Source organism: Nomascus leucogenys, chromosome 18, assembly GCF_006542625.1.
Source record: "Nomascus leucogenys isolate Asia chromosome 18, Asia_NLE_v1, whole genome shotgun sequence".
Lineage (NCBI taxonomy): Eukaryota > Metazoa > Chordata > Mammalia > Primates > Hylobatidae > Nomascus > Nomascus leucogenys.
Window position 1 is genome coordinate 57,776,154 of NC_044398.1, and position 18,280 is coordinate 57,794,433.

The window sequence follows — 18,280 nt, forward strand, 5'->3', positions numbered from 1 at the left end:
GAAGACACAGGGACAGAAAAGTCTTGTGTGTGTTAATAGTGTATTTCAGGAGGTAGAGCCCAGCGTTTACAAAGTCAGAGGTGAAGGTTGGACCAGATCATCTAAAAGGCATGACTAACGATGACATCACAGGGGATGCTGAAAGGCTCTCTTGCTGTTCTGTCTCTCCTTCCCACAATGCCTGAAACCCACCATTACCATGAATGCCTGTACAGTAGAATTACTGTCTTTTGAAATGCGGATGGTCTTAGAAGTGTTAACTTGCTCTGTGTTCTTAACATTTTATGGTGAAGGAGTTTACCAGAACATCTTCCCCCATGGCTCTGAGAGCATAATAGTTCAATGGAATAGAAGGAGATAAGACCCAGCTAAATTTAAACTACAAGACTTCTCCTGAGTATAGCTGTTTCTTTAGGGAGGTAGGGTTGCTCACTCACTCCTTACAAGGACTTGATGTCTGAGGTGAGGTTATTTGCTTTTTGAAAAGTTTACAGGTAGGAAACTAAAAGCCAAGCACTCCCAGAAAGTACAAATAGAATAGCTGACTTTTCGAATAAGAATTTATAGACTTGTAGGGGCCTAGTCATTAATGCTATTAAATTCAAACACTTTGGGGAATACCACTTTGGTATTTCAATTTTAGCCATAGCAAAGTCAGGAAGTGCAAAAGTTGAAGTTCTCAGGGCAAGAGTAATTCATCCCTGTTACACATTTTTGACAGAATCCTTACAAGTCCTAGAAATTTGTGTCTCTAATATACTCAATTTATTCAGCTGCTTTTGCAAAAGAGGACAGCACAGTTAGCTCCTTCTGGGCGATATGGTCACATTTTCAGCCTCATTATAGGACTCTTGGCATTTAGTTTGAAAGGCCGAGAGGAAAATCCATTTGTAGAACTTCTTTAGAGAGATAGGAGCCAAAACAGAAGAGGGGAACTATTGTTTTACTGTTCCCTATGGAAACACAGCGTTCAAGTTTGAAGTAACAAGGTTTTTTTACAATTGAAAATTGAAATTAAGAAAAAAATACCATTCATATAGCATCAAAAACTTGAAATACTTAAGGATAAATTTCACAAATATATGTACTATATGTACACTGAGAGTATAAAATATGGCTTAAAAAGTTAAAGAAGTCCTAAATAAATGGAGAGATATATGCCACATTCTTAGGTTGGAAAAATTAATATTGCTAAAATATCATTTTTGCCTAAATTGATGTATTCCTATAAACATTCCAGAAGGCTTTTTTTTGGTAGAAATTGACAAGATATTATTAAATGCTTGTTAAATGATATTAAAATGCTCATTAATTGGAGAGAACCTAGAATAGCCGCAACGATTTTGAAAAAGAAGAGCCAAGTTAGAGAACTAACACTATCTGACGTCATGCCTTATGCATTTATCATAATCCAGACAGCATGGAATTAACAGAGAAAAGATGGGCAAATAGATCAATGGGACAGACTAGAGAATCCAGAAACATACCCACACTAATATTATATAGACAACTGATTTTTGACAAAGGTACAAAGGCAATTCTATGGGGAAAAAATAAGCTTTTCAACAAGTGGTTCTAGAACAATTAGATATCAAAGAAGGAAACAAACTTCAATGGGTATCTTGCACCAGATAAAAACTCTATATATATATCATAGACCTAAATATGTATCATAGACACTATATATATCATAGACCTAAATGTAAAACCTAAAACTTCAAAACTATTTTTTTTTTTTTTTTTTTTGAGACGAAGTCTCGCTCTGTCACCCAGGCTGGAGCTCAGTGGCGTGATCTCAGCTCACTGCAAGCTCCACCTCCTGGATTCACACCATTCTCCTTCCTCAGCCTCCTGAGCAGCTGGGACTACAGGGGTCTGCCACCATGCCCAGCTAATTTTTTGGTTTTTTTTTTGAGACAGGGTTTCACCATGTTAGCCAGGATGGTCTCGATCTCCTGATCTCGTGATCCTCCCGCCTCAGCCTCCCAAAGTGCTGGGATTACAGATGTGAGCCACCAGCCCCGGCCTTCAAAACTGTTAAAACAAATCCCAGGTATATTTTTATACACTCATTTTTCTTAAGTGAATCCTAGGAGTGGAATTGCTGGATCATATGTGTTTAAGTTTTTAAGAAACTACCAAACTGTTGTGCAAAGTGTCCCATTTTATATTCTTTTTTAAATCATTGACAATGTTTATTATGAAGAAACTGTAGTAGGTTTTTTTAAAAAGAATGTTGGTTTTAGAATACACCAAGAGGACACTCTGTGATAGGACATATACAAACAAGGATAATTAAAATATTAAATACTATCTAAATTAAAACACCATAATTCAAATTGCTAATTATAATCTTTGTGTCTTGGTAGAAATAACTATAGTCCCCCTTCAGGAAATTCACCCCCACCTTCTCATGAAAACTATGAAGTCTCACCAGAATTTCAGTTACTTAATTTACAATAATCAATGCTGAGTTTTCTGTGTTGAAGCATGCACTGTTACAGAAAGCACAAAATTCTATTTACAGGGATTTTTAGTTTTCTTTAAAATGTATCTCAAGCATCTTTTAAAGTGCGAGCCACAAATAGGCTGTATCCTTAATGAAAAAGGCTTCTTCCTAAAAGAAGTATGAGATAACTATCCAATACTGCAGGAACGGTTATATAACTAACCGAAGGAACCAGCAGCACTCTGCTAACTCTGTTTTAGTGTAGCAACCTCCTCCTTGGTCTTCTATTACTGGCCGGACATGTACTCCATTGCTTTGGATACAAGATTTTCATTTGTCAGAAATAACCTGATAATCACCAGTAGAAGCTTAGTATGCTGTAGCAAGAGGTCTCATGGCAGAAATCCTAGGAGTACTTCTAGGTTGTGCTGGAGTACCTAAAGTTTTGATTGGTGGTGTAAAGGCGAAAGATGGAGATGATAAACATGTCTGTCAGTGCTTCCCATTACACTTTAGTCAATACAGGGTTTTACACCAATCACGATGAATTCTCTAAAAATCCTCCCATCTTTGGTTAAGGCTTTCCAAGCCTGCAGTTTAGACTGATAATGAATATACAGTCAATTTCCTGTGTTAGACATCACGTGTTTTAAGATATTCCCATACTGTGCAAATTGTAATAATATGTAGGAAGCAGAGGCTTGAGAAAACCCAAACACAGTCACCCAAGTGTCATCAAGGTGATCTTCTGAAGTCAAAGAATCTCCTTGAGTATAAAAAGAATCCAACTGGGAAGGAGATAATGTCATCTTTCATGGCTGACCGATATTTGCTGGACTAAACATACTTTGCCCTGTTCCAGGAGTCGATGTAACTCCAGTAAGAGAACTCTGCATTATGAAATGTCTGGCTGTCTTCTTGAAGTTAAAGGTGTTGATCCAAGTCCCAGGCTAGAAATGTCATCATATATACTTCTAACTTGTGGAGCGCCACTTTTATCTTTCTGAGCTAGTACAACTGGTTGTGGTGGTGACCCACCTGCGAGTAAAGGTGATCTCATTTCCATTACTCCTATCAAAGGGCCACTAATTGATTGAGGCTGAGGAGTCACCAGAGCTGGCAAATTCCGCATTCAAAATCCAGGTTAGAACTGGGCATTAACTCCTGGCTTTGGAGATGAAGCCAGCATCATCGGTTCAGATCCTAATGCGGGTGCCTGGAGTTCCATGGCAAAGGCTGCCATTGCGTCAGCAACTTCTATTTTATATTCTCAGAAATAGCATACGAGAGTACCAGTTGCTCTACTTCGTCACCAACACTTGGTATAATCAGTCTTTTTAATTTTAGCCGTACTGAGAGTTATAATCTCATTAATTTGCATTCCCTTAATAAACAATTATGTTGAAAATTCTTTTTGTGTGCTAATTTGCCATCCTTGTATCTTCTTCCAGATATAGCTTTACAAATCCCGGGTATACTAGAAGAAAACAGGGGAGAAAATCTTTGTGACCTTGGGTCAAGGAAAGATTTCCTAGATATGATGCCAAAACCAAAATCCATAAAAGAACAAATTGGCTTCATCAAAATGTAAAACTTCTGCTCTCTAAAAGACACTGTTAAGAGAACAAGAAGACAAGCCACAGACTGGGGGAAATTCTTTGCAAAACATACATCTGATAAAGGACTTGTATCTAGAATAGAGAAAGAGCTTTCAAATTTCAACAATAAGAAAACAAGCAACCCAATAAAGAAGTATACAAGGGATTTCTATGGATACACCTGAAAGATAAAAGGATGGCAAATTAGCACACAAAAAATATTCAACAAAATTGTTCATTAAGGGCATGCAAATTAATGAGACTGTAGCCTTAGAATGGCTAAAATTAAAAAGACTAATCATATCAAAGGCTGGTAAGGAAGTAGAACAACTGGTACTTTCATATGCTATTGCTAAGAATGTGAAATGGACAAGCACTTTGGGCAACAGTTTGGTAGTTTCTTAAAAACTGAAACACATACTTAACTATATGATCCAGGAATTCCATTCCTAGGATTTATTCAAGAAAAATGAATGTTTAAAAGTGTACTTGAGATGTGCTTTAATCAGGTATGTTAAGACATGCAGACACAGAAATGATTGTTGTGAAGGAAGTTGTTTTACTCACAGTTCCCTAGAAATGGGAGGCATGGCACTCAAAGAGGCCACATGAGCAAGCACCATGTCAGTCCTGAGTAAAAAGAGCCAGGGGAAAACATGAGCCTTTATCTGGTTTCTGCAGGAAGGAATGTGTGAGGCAGGATAAGAATAAATGAGCTTAGGACTGGCTAGTTTGAATAGTTTCAGCCGGCTCCAGGGTGTAGAGATTGCCCCTAGTTTTTTGGTACTCAGCCCTGGGGTGATTAGGGAAGGTGGACAGTGGCCCAGAGTGTAAGAGTCTGATCAAAGAGGCAGTGGGGAATTCCAGGCTCTGGACTGGTTAGTTTACGTAGAAAAGTGATGTTGGCAGGTGAGTCTTGTTACCTTTAGGAACTGGCTTACCCTGGGAGAGGCAATGTCTCTAAGATCAGCAAGGTTTCAAATGTCAAAATATCAGAAACACATGGTTAATACAGAATTCTATCTCCATATAGAAACTTTATGTGAATGTTCATATTGGCTTTATTTGCAATAGCCCCAAACTGGAAACAAACCAAATATACGTCAAAAGTGAAATGGATAAACAGATCATGGCATATCCAAACAATAGGCTACTATTCAACAGTAAAAAGAAATGAATTATTGATCCCCGAAAAATGTAGATGAATCTCAAAATAATTATGCTGGTTGAAAAAGGGAGACAAAAATGGAGTATGTATGATACCATTTACTCTAGAAAATGCAAGCTAATTTGTAGTAACAGAACACAGATCAGTTGATGGCCTGGTGATGAGGTATGATGGAGAAAAACATTAAAAATGGGTGATGGATTTGTCATTATTTTGACTGTGGTGATAGTTTCATGATATATACATATGTTGAGGTTTAACAAATGGGAAAATTTAAATGGGTTCAGGTACTAAAGGTATAAATGTGTGCATTTATACTTCAAATAAGCTATGTAAAACAACTGCTTGTCAAGGGAATATTTTATTTCCCAGTCTCTGAAGTTATCTAATCAGAATAAACTCTTAGCTCAACTTCAGGTCACAGAGTGGCCCAAATGATCCCCAGAGATAGTTGCAAACCCAATATTTTTTTTATTCCAAGACAGAGTCTTGCTGTATTACCCAGTCTAGAGTGCAGTGGCTTGATCTTGGCTCACTGCAACTTCCGCCTCCCATGTTCAAGCAATTCTCCCTGCCTCAGCCTCCTGAGTAGCTGAGATTACAGGTGCCCACCATCAGCCCAGTTAATTTTTGTATTTTTTAGTAGAGACAGGGTTTCATCATGTTGGCCAGGCTGGTCTTGAACTCCTGACCTCAGGTGATCCGCCCACCTCAGCCTCCTAAAGTGCTGGGATTATAGGCATGAGCCACTGCACCTGGCCCCCAACATTTTTTGAGAAGCAAATTGGACTCAAAATTAGTAATCTTGGGTCTTGGTTCCAGCTATGCCATTGATTTGCTGTGTCATTTTAGGCAAATCATTCAATTCCTCCAGACCTCAGTTTTCTTGTGTATAATATGAATATGTGGAACTTAGATGTTCTCTAAGTACTTGTCATTTCTCAACTGTGGATCCAGCACCACTAACTAGGGTTCTGTGGATCTATCCAAGTTTCCCAGCTCAGAGAGTTTCAGATAACCCCTGATCCTATCTCCAGTTACGGACAGCCATTTGTCAAGGGCAAAAAGGAAAGGAGGCAGGAGCAGGTTAATAGGAGTTGTTTGGGAGTGCACTAAGTGTTTAAAAAAATTATTGTGGTAAAATATATATACCATAACATTTATCATCGTAATCATTTTTAAGCATACAGTGCAGTGCCTTAAGTACTTTCACACTGATCTGCAAACATCGCCATCACCTATCTCCAGAACTCTTTTTATCTTGCAACACTGGAACTCTGTATGCATTAAACACTAACTCCCCATTCTCTTTTCCCCAGACACCTGGTTACCACCCCTCTACTTTCCTTTTTTTTTTTTTTTTTTTTGACATGGACTCTCACTCTGTTGCCCAGGCTGGAGTGCAGGGGTGCAATCTTGGCTCACTGCAACCTTTGCCTCCCAGGTGAAAGCAATTCTCCTGCCTCAAGGAGTATTCTCTATTCTGATTAGATAACTTCAGAGAATGGGAAATAAAATATTCCCCAAGTAGCTGGGACTACAGGCACACACAACCATGCCCAGCTAATTTTTGTATTTTTTAGTAGAGACAGGATTTCACCATTTTGGCCAGGAAGGTCTCAAACTCCTGACCTAAGGTGATCCACTTGCCTCAGCCTCCGAAAGTGTTGGGATTATAGGTGTGAGTCACCGTGCTCGGCCTCTCCTCTCTACTTTCTATCTCTATGAATTTGGCCACTCCAGGTACTTCATGTATGCAGCATCACACAATGCGCTAAGTGCTTTTATATTATCTTATTTAATCCTTCCAATAAGTCAGGAAGTAGGAATTATCCTCTTCATTATTATTTTTATTTTTATTTTCTTTTAGACAGAGTCTCACTCTGTCAGCCAGGCTGGAGTGCAGTGGCGTTATCACATCTCATTGCAGCCTCAAAATCCTAGGCTCAAGCAATCCTCGTACCTCAGCCTCCTGAGAAGCTGGGACACAGGCGTGTGTCACCACATCTGGCTACTTTTTTTTTTTAATTATTTTTTGTAGAGACAGAGTCTTACTCTGTTGCCCAGGTTGGTCTTGAACTCCTGGGCTCAAGTGATCCTCCTGCCTCACCCTCCCAAAGTGCTGAGATTACAGGCATAAGCCTGGGGGGAATTATCTTTTTAAAAATACCAAAAAGATGAACAAACTAAGGCTTTGATGGGAAGCTGTATATCATACAACTAAGAGTCACCGGCCCAGGAATGACACTTAGGTTAACTGCTTCCAAAGCCCCGAAACTTCCATTACTATAATTCAATAACAATGCCTTTAATGAGAAAGCAGTGATCTAGCAAAGAGATAACAGAAGTTTGAGAACAATATACAGGTCAGTGGAATTCATTCAACTCTCAGCCTTGACTGGATTATAATAGGCTGCTTAAAACCTTAGTAGCTCACTCTCCGGCTCTCTATAAATTATGTGTATGCGTACATTAGTAAGAACGAAGTTACACAAGGTACCTTCTTAAAACCAAGGTGAAATAAAAATGAGTTAGATCAAATGTGTAAAGCTCCAAGTGCCTTCTGAAAGACATATGGTACCATGTAACCACAGAACATGTTTTTATTACTTCCAATGTTTAGAGCTAAATGTCTCTCGAAAACACAGAATAAGATTCCAGACAGACATAACCACAAGTGGTGTTCTTACCCTCAGAAGTATAAACTAACCTTTCCCGGCTGCTGTCTCAGCTGTTGGTGAATCCTAGGGTGTAGGAATTTGCAACCCTTAATGTTATATGAAGGGTTATTTGCTTCCAAGACCAGCTGTAGCCAATCAACGCAGGAGCGAAACAGACAGCCCCACAGCCAGACTTCATGGTAAAAAGGACAGAAGTCCTGTGATGGGCAAACTGACCTAAGGCTAGTAGTTCATGAATTTGACAGTAGGCTCTAAAGCTGGAGAACAGAGGATTTGCACCCAGCAGGCACTGTTCTGAATAGGTTCTTCTTGCAGACTTTTTAGGATTTTGTTGCACACAAGACTGTTATTACATTTATTCTTAACTTCAGAATGAGTGGATTTTGTTGCTCTTCTATGTTAGTCATTTGAGACTTATGTATTCCTGATTAAAGCAAGCATTCCACCATATCTAGGAGCAGATTGTTTTTAGTAAGAAGAAAATTCAACCTTAGAGTTTTCCCTTTATAGTGAAAGATTTAGTGTTGCTTTTAAAATAAATCAGCACAATCTTTCTTTACAAAGAGTTTGATTTTTTTAAGGGAATAGAAAGTACAAGATAGTAAAGTTTATTTACGTGTTAGACAATGGATAGAAAAGATGTAATATGTTCTGCCCTATTTAGTCCAAAGAGAGAATTAATGGAAATAGAGGGAGATTTAGAAATCTCGCAGAAGTAACATAATCTCTGCTTTGTCAAGACCATCATCACATTTAAAGCCACTGCCTCTTTCTGTGTACTTCATGCATAAAGAGATAAAACGCTATTTCACAAAATAAGAATATTTTGTAATTCATTAACTTGCAGTTTGGACACGTGACAAATATTTTACATACTGATTCACACGGAAAGGTTTTTAAAAGGCTAAGTACTTAGCCAGTAAATGAGAAGGAAAGGAAATGGAGATAAAACAGGCGCTCATTCTGTATCTGTGGATATTTACTACAATAAGAACATTTTATTTTTATAGCACGTTACTACCATTTGCAATCTGGGCATTTACAGCAAATGTAGACTAGTCAAACCAGAGTTTAAAATACATAAAACTACATCAGGAAAAAAATCATATGCTCGCTGCATGAATACTAAATGCTGAGCTACAGAAAAAGAGAGAGGTTATTGCCCATATCTAAGAACCAAAGCATTCTTAAGATAGTGGAGGCTAAAAAGAAGGAGACAGCCATGCAGGGAGGGAGGGAGGGGGGAAGGGAGGAAGGAAAACTAGAATGCTAGGTCTGACCTATGGTCACAAAACTTAACTACTCTGGTTAATAATAAGAAACTCACCTTTGGATATTCAAACATGAAACTTAAATGGTTGGGAAGAGTATAGATAGAGCATAGATACGATTTGGAATTAGATGAGATTCATATCATAGCTTTGCCACTAACCAGCTGTGTGATCTTGGGTAAACCACTCATCCCATCTGGCCCTCAGTTCTCTAACCTGTAAAGTGAGGGGATTGGTTAAATCCTCCCCCTAAGTCTATGTAGCTGTAAAAGGCTATGATTCTCTAATAAAGTAACACAAAGAGCCAGTGGTGCATCTAGCAAGGGGCCTTCTGTGTTACCACTCAGCAAAATTCAGGGAGGGACTTCAGCAGGGAGGAAGGCAGCCATACTCTTTCTTGAGCTAAGAGAGCATTCTCTCTCCAGAGAGACCTCAAGTCCTTCTGAATTCTTTTTTTTTTTTTTTTTTTTTTTGTGAGACGGAGTCTCGCTCTGTCGCCCAGGCTGGAGTGCAGTGGTGCAATCTCAGCTCACTGCAAGCTCCGCCTCCCGGGTTCACGCCATTCTCCTGCCTCAGCCTCTCCGAGTAGCTGGGACTACAGGTGCCCGCCACCACGCCCGGCTAATTTTTTGTATTTTTAGTAGAGACGGGGTTTCACCGTGGTCTCGATCTCCTGACCTCGTGATCCGCCCGCCTCGGCCTCCCAAAGTGCTTCTGAATTCTTACGAATCAACTCTGAAGCACACACATACCTAGAGTACATTAATTCCTACAACACCGTGTATGATGTGGCTGGAACATCCTTCCTCCAGCGCCTGTCATAGAACCTTGAACCATGCCCGATGCATGCTAGATACTCAGTGAATGAACTCCAGGAAAATCTCTCCTCTGGTCAGCTTCTATGCCTGCCCAGCATAAGTGCCCATGGGTTAGTTTCTTAGCCTCTTAAAGCCTCAGTCTCCTTATCCTTAATCATGACAGTTGCTGACTCCAAATTTTTAAAATAAAGATTCAATGAGATAAAATATGTGAAATTCAGTCCAAGCAGCCCAACTACTGTGAAATGAAGCATGTGATGTCTGGCTTTAATAAGTTCTTCCCCCACCCTCTACAACCAAAAAGTAAACGAACAACAGGAGAAGCGCACATTCCTATACTTACTTGCAGCAATTGGCTCAGATGCGCCTCCCGCCCCTGACTCTACTATGGTTCCCTGCTCAGCTCCTAGCACACCTGCACTCTGTTCCTCCAGCTTTGTCTCCCAGAACGGGAGTCAGATTTCAGCTTCTCTAGCCCCCTAAGTCTCACTCTCAGGCATATCCTACTCCTGGCCACTTAGGATAACATTCCCTTCCATTTCAGATGTGAACTGGAATTTTCAAGGATGACAGCCAGGAGCATGTTGCCTCCGTACCCCCTGGGGAAGGATAACTAATCCTCTTCAGTTCTAGTGATCGAGACTGTCATGGGAAAATTATGCTCTTTAATGAACTTCAGCTCTATCAGATAATTCAGCTACTGAGAAGGAAGCCACACAGAAGCTAGAGATGGTGGGAGGAGGGGAGATTCCTAATGAGGACTTCAGGGATCCCGGATGCAGCCATGCCTGATGCTGATATGTCCTTGGCTATTTTACTGCATATCCAATTGATTATCTATAAATTCCTACCCCAAGCCAATTTATTTTGATTTCTGGCCTGACAAGTGAGAGCTCTAATACTTAAACTCTATCAGGACAATTCAAAGAATAGCAGAAGGGAGGGAGGGAATGGTAGGCTTGGAAATCAGGACTCCTCCAGGATGGCTTCAAAACAAACCCTTCTGCTCCTGCAGACCTTCTCTTGTCTGGCCCACACTGCACAGTGAGATAGAATCAGACCAGTCTCTGGAGGTATGAAGGTAAGATGATCATTCTCTTAAAAGGATTCTCAATGATGGTTCTTTTTTTAAATATGGTCACACTGGTTGACAAGGTCTTACTGCCTTGTAACAAGCTAGGCACAGTGGCTCACACCTGTAATCCCAGCACTTTGGGAGGCTGAGGTGGGCGGATCATGAAGTCAGGAGTTCAAGACCAGCCTGGCCAACATGGTGAAACCCCATCTCTACTAAAAATACAAAATTATCCAGGCATGGTGGCGTGCGCCTGTATTTCCAGCTACTCGGAAGGCTAAGGGAGGAGAATCACTTGAACCCAGGAGATAGAGGTTGCAGTGAGCTGAGATGGCGCCATTGCACTCCAGCCTGGGCAACAAAAGTTTAACTCCATCTCAAAAAAAGAAAAAGAAAAAAGAAAAAAGAAAAATACAGAATATCTTTTAGTTCTGTTTTAAGCTTTACTGTTTTTCCTTTCACATCTGGCTCAATTTTATATCATTTTATTGTCTTCTGGTTCTTATTGCTTCTTTTTTTTTTTTTTAAAGAAAAACACTTGCTATATAATAGTTGCACTTATTTTGGGGGTATTGTGATATTTTGATATATGTATACAATGTGTAATGATTAAATCAGGGTAACTGGGATATGCATCACCTCAAATATTTATCTCTTTTGTGTTGGGAACATCACAAACATATCTTGTAGCTATTTTGAAATATAAATTATTTACTATAACTTCTCTTCTGTACTATTGAGTACTAGATCGTATTCCTTCTAGCTAACTGTATTTGTGCACTCCTTAACTTCCCTTCATCCTTCTCCCATTTTTAGTTTTATTTAAAATACAAATTTGTCTATGATTTTTTCTTATTTCTAGCCACTTCAGATGCACACACACAACATCTGATGCCTGTTTATGAACAAGCTGCCTCTATTTTCTTACATTAAAAAAATAGGGCCAGGCATGGAGGTTCATGCCTGTAATCCCAACACTTTGGGAGGCCGTGGTGGGCAGATCCCTCGAGGTCAGGAGTTTGAGACCAGCCGGGTCAACATGGGTGAAACCCATCTCTACTAAAAGTACAAAAAAAAATTAGCTGGGCATGGTGGCAAACACCTGTAATCCCAGCTACTTGGGAGGCTGAGGCAGGAGAATTGCTTAAACCCGGGAGGCAGAGGTTTTAGTGAGCAGAGATCGTGCAACTGCATTCCAGCCTGGGTGACACAGTGAGACTCTGCCTTAAAAAAAAAAAAAATACTGTTCTTGAGGAGGAAAAAAATTGTTGTTTATATTATACTCTTCCATAAACTGTCAGTTCTATCAAATAATTCATATATTTCTGTAAAATTCAGGAAACTTTAACTATGATTCCATAGGGAATGGGATGTCAGGCAGTAAACAGCAGTCAGGCCAACACCAAGATTCTCACCTCAACACAGAATGAGCTTATCTGTAGTCAAAAAAAGTAAAAAACTCACAGAAGTTTCCATATCATTTTAAGATATGTAACATGGATTAAGATCTGAAGATCAGGAATGAATATTGTATAGAAACAGAAACATATATTCAGATTAAAAATAATATACATCTATCTTTCCCCAAAACAAAGATGTGTGTTAATCCATTTTGCATTGCCATAAAGGAATACTTGAGACTGGGTAATTTGTAAAAAAACAGAGGGCTTATTTGGGTCATGGTTCTGCAAGCTGTACAAGCACAGCACCAGTATCTGTGAGGCTTCTGGTGAGGCCTCAGGAAGCTTACAATCAAGGCAGAAGGCACAGGGGAAGCCGGCATATCACGTGATGACAGAGGGCGCAAGAAGAGAGTGAGGAGGCAGTGTTAAGCACCCTTAAACAACCAACTCTTACGGGAACTTACAGCGATAACTCAGTCAATCATTACCATGGGAATAGCACCAAATTATTCATGGGGGATCCACCCCCACGACCCAGTCACCTCCCACCAGGCCCCACCTCCAACCCTGGGGATTACATTTCAACATGAGATTTGGCGGGAACAAACATTCAAACTGTATCAATAAGTAAATGAAAAAAAAAAAAAAAAAAAACACTAAGCTTAACTTCAGGTTTTTTTTTTAGCTTTACAAAACTGTATCTTTCTATTTACATGTAAAAGATGAGCATCAGAAGTAGCAATTCTTCTACATAATACTACATAAGTGTTCTATAAAACTCGGTTCAATTTGTGCAAGAAAAATTTTAAATCTATTCATAGTAATGAATGCAGTAGTTAAGAATGCAAAATAGTTTCAGTAATTTAAAACCAAGAAAAAAAGTCTTCTTTAGGGATAAATATCCATATATGGCTTTTATTCAAAGGCAACTTATTTTTAGAAAACAGGAGAAAAAACCTTTTGCCTCTTTTGGACTTATATGCTCAAAAGTGACCATACTTAAAACAATATTCTAACCTCGTATTTTAAAAAGCAGTGGTTTGGTAATACATGCACTAGGTGTAATAGCTTTTATTTTGAATCTTGCAAAGTACATCATTGAAAATGTGAATCTGGGTACAGAGTAGAAAGTTCATTTTTCTTTTCTTTTCTCTCTCTTTTTTTTTTTTTTTTTTTTTTTTTTTTGAGACAGAGTATCACTTTGTTGCCCAGGCTGGAGTGCAGTGGCGTGATCTTGGGTCACTGCAACCTCTGCCTCCCAGGTTCAAGCGATTCTCCTGCATCAGCCTCCTGAGTAGTTGGGATTACAGGCACGTGCCACCACACCTGGCTAATTTAGTGGAGACTGGGTTTTGTCATGTTGGCCAGGCTGGTCTCAAACCCCTGACCTCAGATGATCCGCCAGCCTCGGCCTCCCAAAGTGTTGGGATTACAGGCATGAGCCACTGTGCCTGGCCAAAAGTTCATTTTTCAAATAACTGAATGATTTTACTCAGCACACATTTCTGACATTGTGGCTATTTTACCACAATTTAGACATAGCACATCTGTTGGACAATCTACTCTCTAAAACTCAGATATATTAACCGGCCTCTTCAAAGAATTCTCAAAGTGGTGCTTTCGAGGTTAGGAGAGGCTCTCTGAACATTGACAATATAGATCACTTTAAAAGAGTTTTTCTTTTCCTATGAAACAAAATGTGTTTAGGGAAATAAAGACAATCTACTCTTCACTCTCCCTTGTCCCCACTGAACTGCAAAAATAAAAATATTACATTTTCAAACTGTCAAAAGAAAATAAGAAGACTTCTTTGATGTCTGCAATGAAAACATGGTAGAAAAGAGCAATGTGTTCTGTATTTATCAACCAGCAGAAGCTATTACCCAAACCATTGTAGATTCACAGAGAAAGGGTAATTAAAACTGCAAATCCTGGGGCCTCACCACATCATTTGGATTTTGAACTGGAATCAGAATCTCTGGAAACTTTTTTTTTTAACAAATACAAAAACAAAAACATGTTCCTTGAGTGATTCTTAGAAACACGGAAATATGCGAGTAACAGAGCATGATGTTGAAGATAGGAGCAACGCTCAAATCTCTCTGGAAGCACCAAATATTTTCCAAGACACTTCCTCGTTGACTTTCTTTTTGACTTTCTCTTCCTCTCCTATTTTGTGACTGCTTTGTCTCTCCATTTTTGGGAGATGGGGTAGAGGGACATTTGGGAGGTGGAAAGGTGGATTATCCTAGCCTGTCTCCTTCCATCAGCACAGCAGACAAAGGTTGGGCCTATTGCATTCTCCTTGGACATTTCTTTTTTCTTTTTCTTTTTTTCTTTTTGAGACAGGGTTTCTCTGTGTCGTTTCGGCTGGTGTGCAGTGGTGCGACCACCGCTTACTGCAGCCTTGACCTTCTGGGCTCAAGTGATCCTCCTACCTCCGTCTCCTGAGCTGGGACTACAGGCGTGTTCCACCATACCTGGCTAACTTTTGTATTTTTTGTAGAGCTGGGGTTTCGTCATGTTGCCCAGGCTGGCTTGCTGGACATTTCAATCAGGGTCTTAACAAATGCTTGATGATAATTAAATTGTGTCCAATTAATGACTCAGTTTCTCTGCAGATCAAATCGATGGCTCTGGTGCCTGGATTCTCTTCCAGATATTAAATAGTAAAAATAACTTTATCAAGAGAATATTTCTTCATATGCTTCATATAACTTAAAAACTTAGAATGGGCAACTTCTGAAGTTTCTTCAGGTGACCAAATGCTTTGAGGGAAACTAAAAAAATACAAAGAAAAGCATGCAGGGAGATCATTTATGTAACCCTTTCGTATCTTTCTGAGCAAATGTGATTAATTCAATATGAAACGGTTGATCCTTACTACAAGTACGTTCTTTTTTCCCTTTTATCAGGTACATGTGAAGTTTCTTACAAAGCCAAAAAAGACATTATTTGGCTGGTTACTCAGCGTGGTGGTTAATATTGAGTGTCAACTTCATTGGATTGAAGGATGCTAAGTATTGTTCCTGGGTGTGTCTGTGAGAGTGTTGCCAAAGGAGATTAACAGTTGAGTCAATGGACTTGGGAGAGGCAGAACCACCCTCAATCTGGATGGGCACCATCTAATCAGCTGGCAGCATGGCTAGAATAAAGCGGGCAGAAGAGAGTAGAAGGACTTGATTGTTGAGTCTTCTGGCCTTCATCTTTCTTCCGTGCTCAATGCTTCCTGCCCTCAAACATCAGACTCCAAGTTTTTCAGCTTTTGGACTCTTGGACTTAACACCAGTGGTTTGCAAGGGGCTCTCGGGCCTTTGGCCACAGACTGAAGGCTGCACTGTCGGCTTCCCTACTTTTGAGGTTTTGGGACTCGGACTGGCTTCTCTGCTCCTCAGCTTGGAGATGGCCTATTATGGGACTTCACCTTGTTATCGTGTAAGTCAATACTCTGTAACAAACTCCCCTTCATATGTACATCTATCCTATTAGTTCTGTCCCTCTAGAGAACCCTGACTGATATGCTCAGTAAACACTTATTTTCTGGCTTTGCCTTTCTTGAAGTTTGATTTGTATGATTCTTTGATAACAATTAACTGCTAGACTAGTTCTTATAAGAGGTCCATATGCACAGGTGCGTACAATGCTTAGTTATAAGTTAAGCTTCTGACTAATCTCCAATAATCAACCCTGGATGTGTTTGTGAGCAAAGCCTCCAAGTCAGAGTGAAACAGACAATAAGGAACAGAACAAGTCGTCCTTGACCAGATTGCTTAAAATTGTTATCCCGATTTTCGAGCAATTCAAGACCTGTTTGTGTGACCGCGGGAAATGGGTCAGAGGAATAACAAGTATGAACCACAGAGGAGGTGTCTTATTAAGAGCTGGCCCCTGTCAAGGAAGACTTTGTTTGCATTCTTCTCTCTATGCAACCCCAAAACAGGACCTCTAAGAATTTCAATCTCATCCTAAATCAAATTCCAAAGTGTTCTTTGATCTATAATGAAAACCCAAATAAGATGATAATCATTAACTCAAATAAATGCCCTGTTTACAAAACCATTGTGACCATTTGGCAATTGTAAATAACTCTTTGTCTAGGATTAGAAAACTGGACAGAGAAGCAGGATATACAAATTATCAAGAATGTGAGGGGAGGGAGAAATGTGGGGCTAACAAGAGAAAAGCAGAGATACTGAGTAACTTGGAGAACAATAAAAGGCAGGCTAGGGGGACTTAAGGAAGAAGCCAGGGTAAAACACCTAAAAATAGCAGGAGCATAGGAAATTGTCCTAAAGATATTTGATCTGCCATTGTACTCCAGATCCTGCCATTTCAAGTTCAGATCTATAAAAAGGCATGTTTTAAAAATGTATCATCTCCTTCCTATCTGTTCAGCAAAGGTACTGATTGCACACCCTGCTTCAAGCCGGTGGTCCTTATAGCAGGATTCCCTAATTTCTCACTTTAAAAAATTAGTCATGTTAGATTACTTTCCCTTTGGGAATTTGCAGGAATCACAAAATTAAGTCAATAATAGTTACCCCTCTTGTCTTTGCAATCAACCATGAAAGCATGAGGGCAAAGCAGATGTGTGTGCCTTATAAACGCATTTTAAAACATGCACCCCTTCTTTCCTTAGTAGAGTTTACTCTACATTAATTTTTGCTCAATATCTGCTCTTCTATTTCCCTCTGCCCTTTGCTCTACAAGATGACATGCAAATATTCTTTTGCTCAGTTTCCAAATGTTAATCAATGAAAAGCTTCCGAATTGCTAATGTGTCTTAGATAATTTAAAATGAGATTCAAACATTGAGAAGGTAGCCCCTCATTGAATATTGAAAAATGCTTTTAAGATTGGAACGGACATATGAATAAACACAAAATCATTCTTGTAATAAAACTTTTTGATCAACTTAATTCTATTTATCCTATTTATTACTGGGGTTCTTTTTCCTCTCACTTTTCTATCTAGATTATGTAGATTTAAGTTCAGTCTAATACTGCAGATAATAAACATGCACATTCATTTTTACAGAGTTGGGTTACAGACTTGACCCTAAATCAGCTGAGAAGTCCATGATTCATTGAGTGTCTGCCATGCCCACAACTCTCTTCTGATAAAACCGATGGATCTCTAGGTCAGATGCCTGGCACCATATGATCCTGCTGTCCTGGCCAGAACTGTTTTTTGTTTTTTGTTTTTTTATCAGGAATGAGCCCCAATCAAAAAGTCTGCTGCTAGCATAGGGGGAGGCCAGATATGTCAATAAGGCTGCCCTGTCTCAGTGGTGACCAGTAAAACCAATCACACCCTGGTTCTCAGTGAGACTGAATATGGGATACGCTGGGCAGATTAGCTAGATAATAAGTTATGGCGGCACAAATAAGTAGAAGCAGAAGCAGAATTTAGCTTAGCCCCAAAATGGTGGGGCACAGGTTTAGAAAAAGTGAATACTAGGTCGGGCCTGGTGGCTCATGCCTGTAATCCCAGCACTTTGGGAGGCCGAGGTGGGTGGATCACCTGAGGTCAGGAGTTCAAGACCAGCCTGGCCAACATGGTGAAACCCTGTCTCTACTAAAAACACAAAAATTAGCTGGGTGTGGTGGCACATGCCTGTAATCCTAGCTACTTGGGAGGCTGAGGCAGGAGAATCACTTGAACATGGGAGGCAGAGGTTACAGTGAGTTGAGATCATGCCACTCCAGCCTGGACAACGGAGCGAGACTCCATCTCAAAAAAAAAAAAAAAAAAAAAGAAGAAGAAATGGATACTGCTTGCTGAGGGGATAACAACTTGAGTGGATCACTGCAGCTG

The 18,280-nt window shown here is 39.7% G+C and overlaps 1 protein-coding gene and 1 pseudogene across 1 annotated transcript in view; both read right to left on the minus strand.

The window, feature by feature from the left end:
- Positions 1–18,280, minus strand: part of KIAA1217 (KIAA1217 ortholog) — an 872,441-nt gene that overhangs the window by 394,413 nt on the left and 459,748 nt on the right. The gene's annotated exons all lie outside the window — the stretch shown is intronic.
- Positions 2,737–3,692, minus strand: LOC100594260 (annotated as a pseudogene).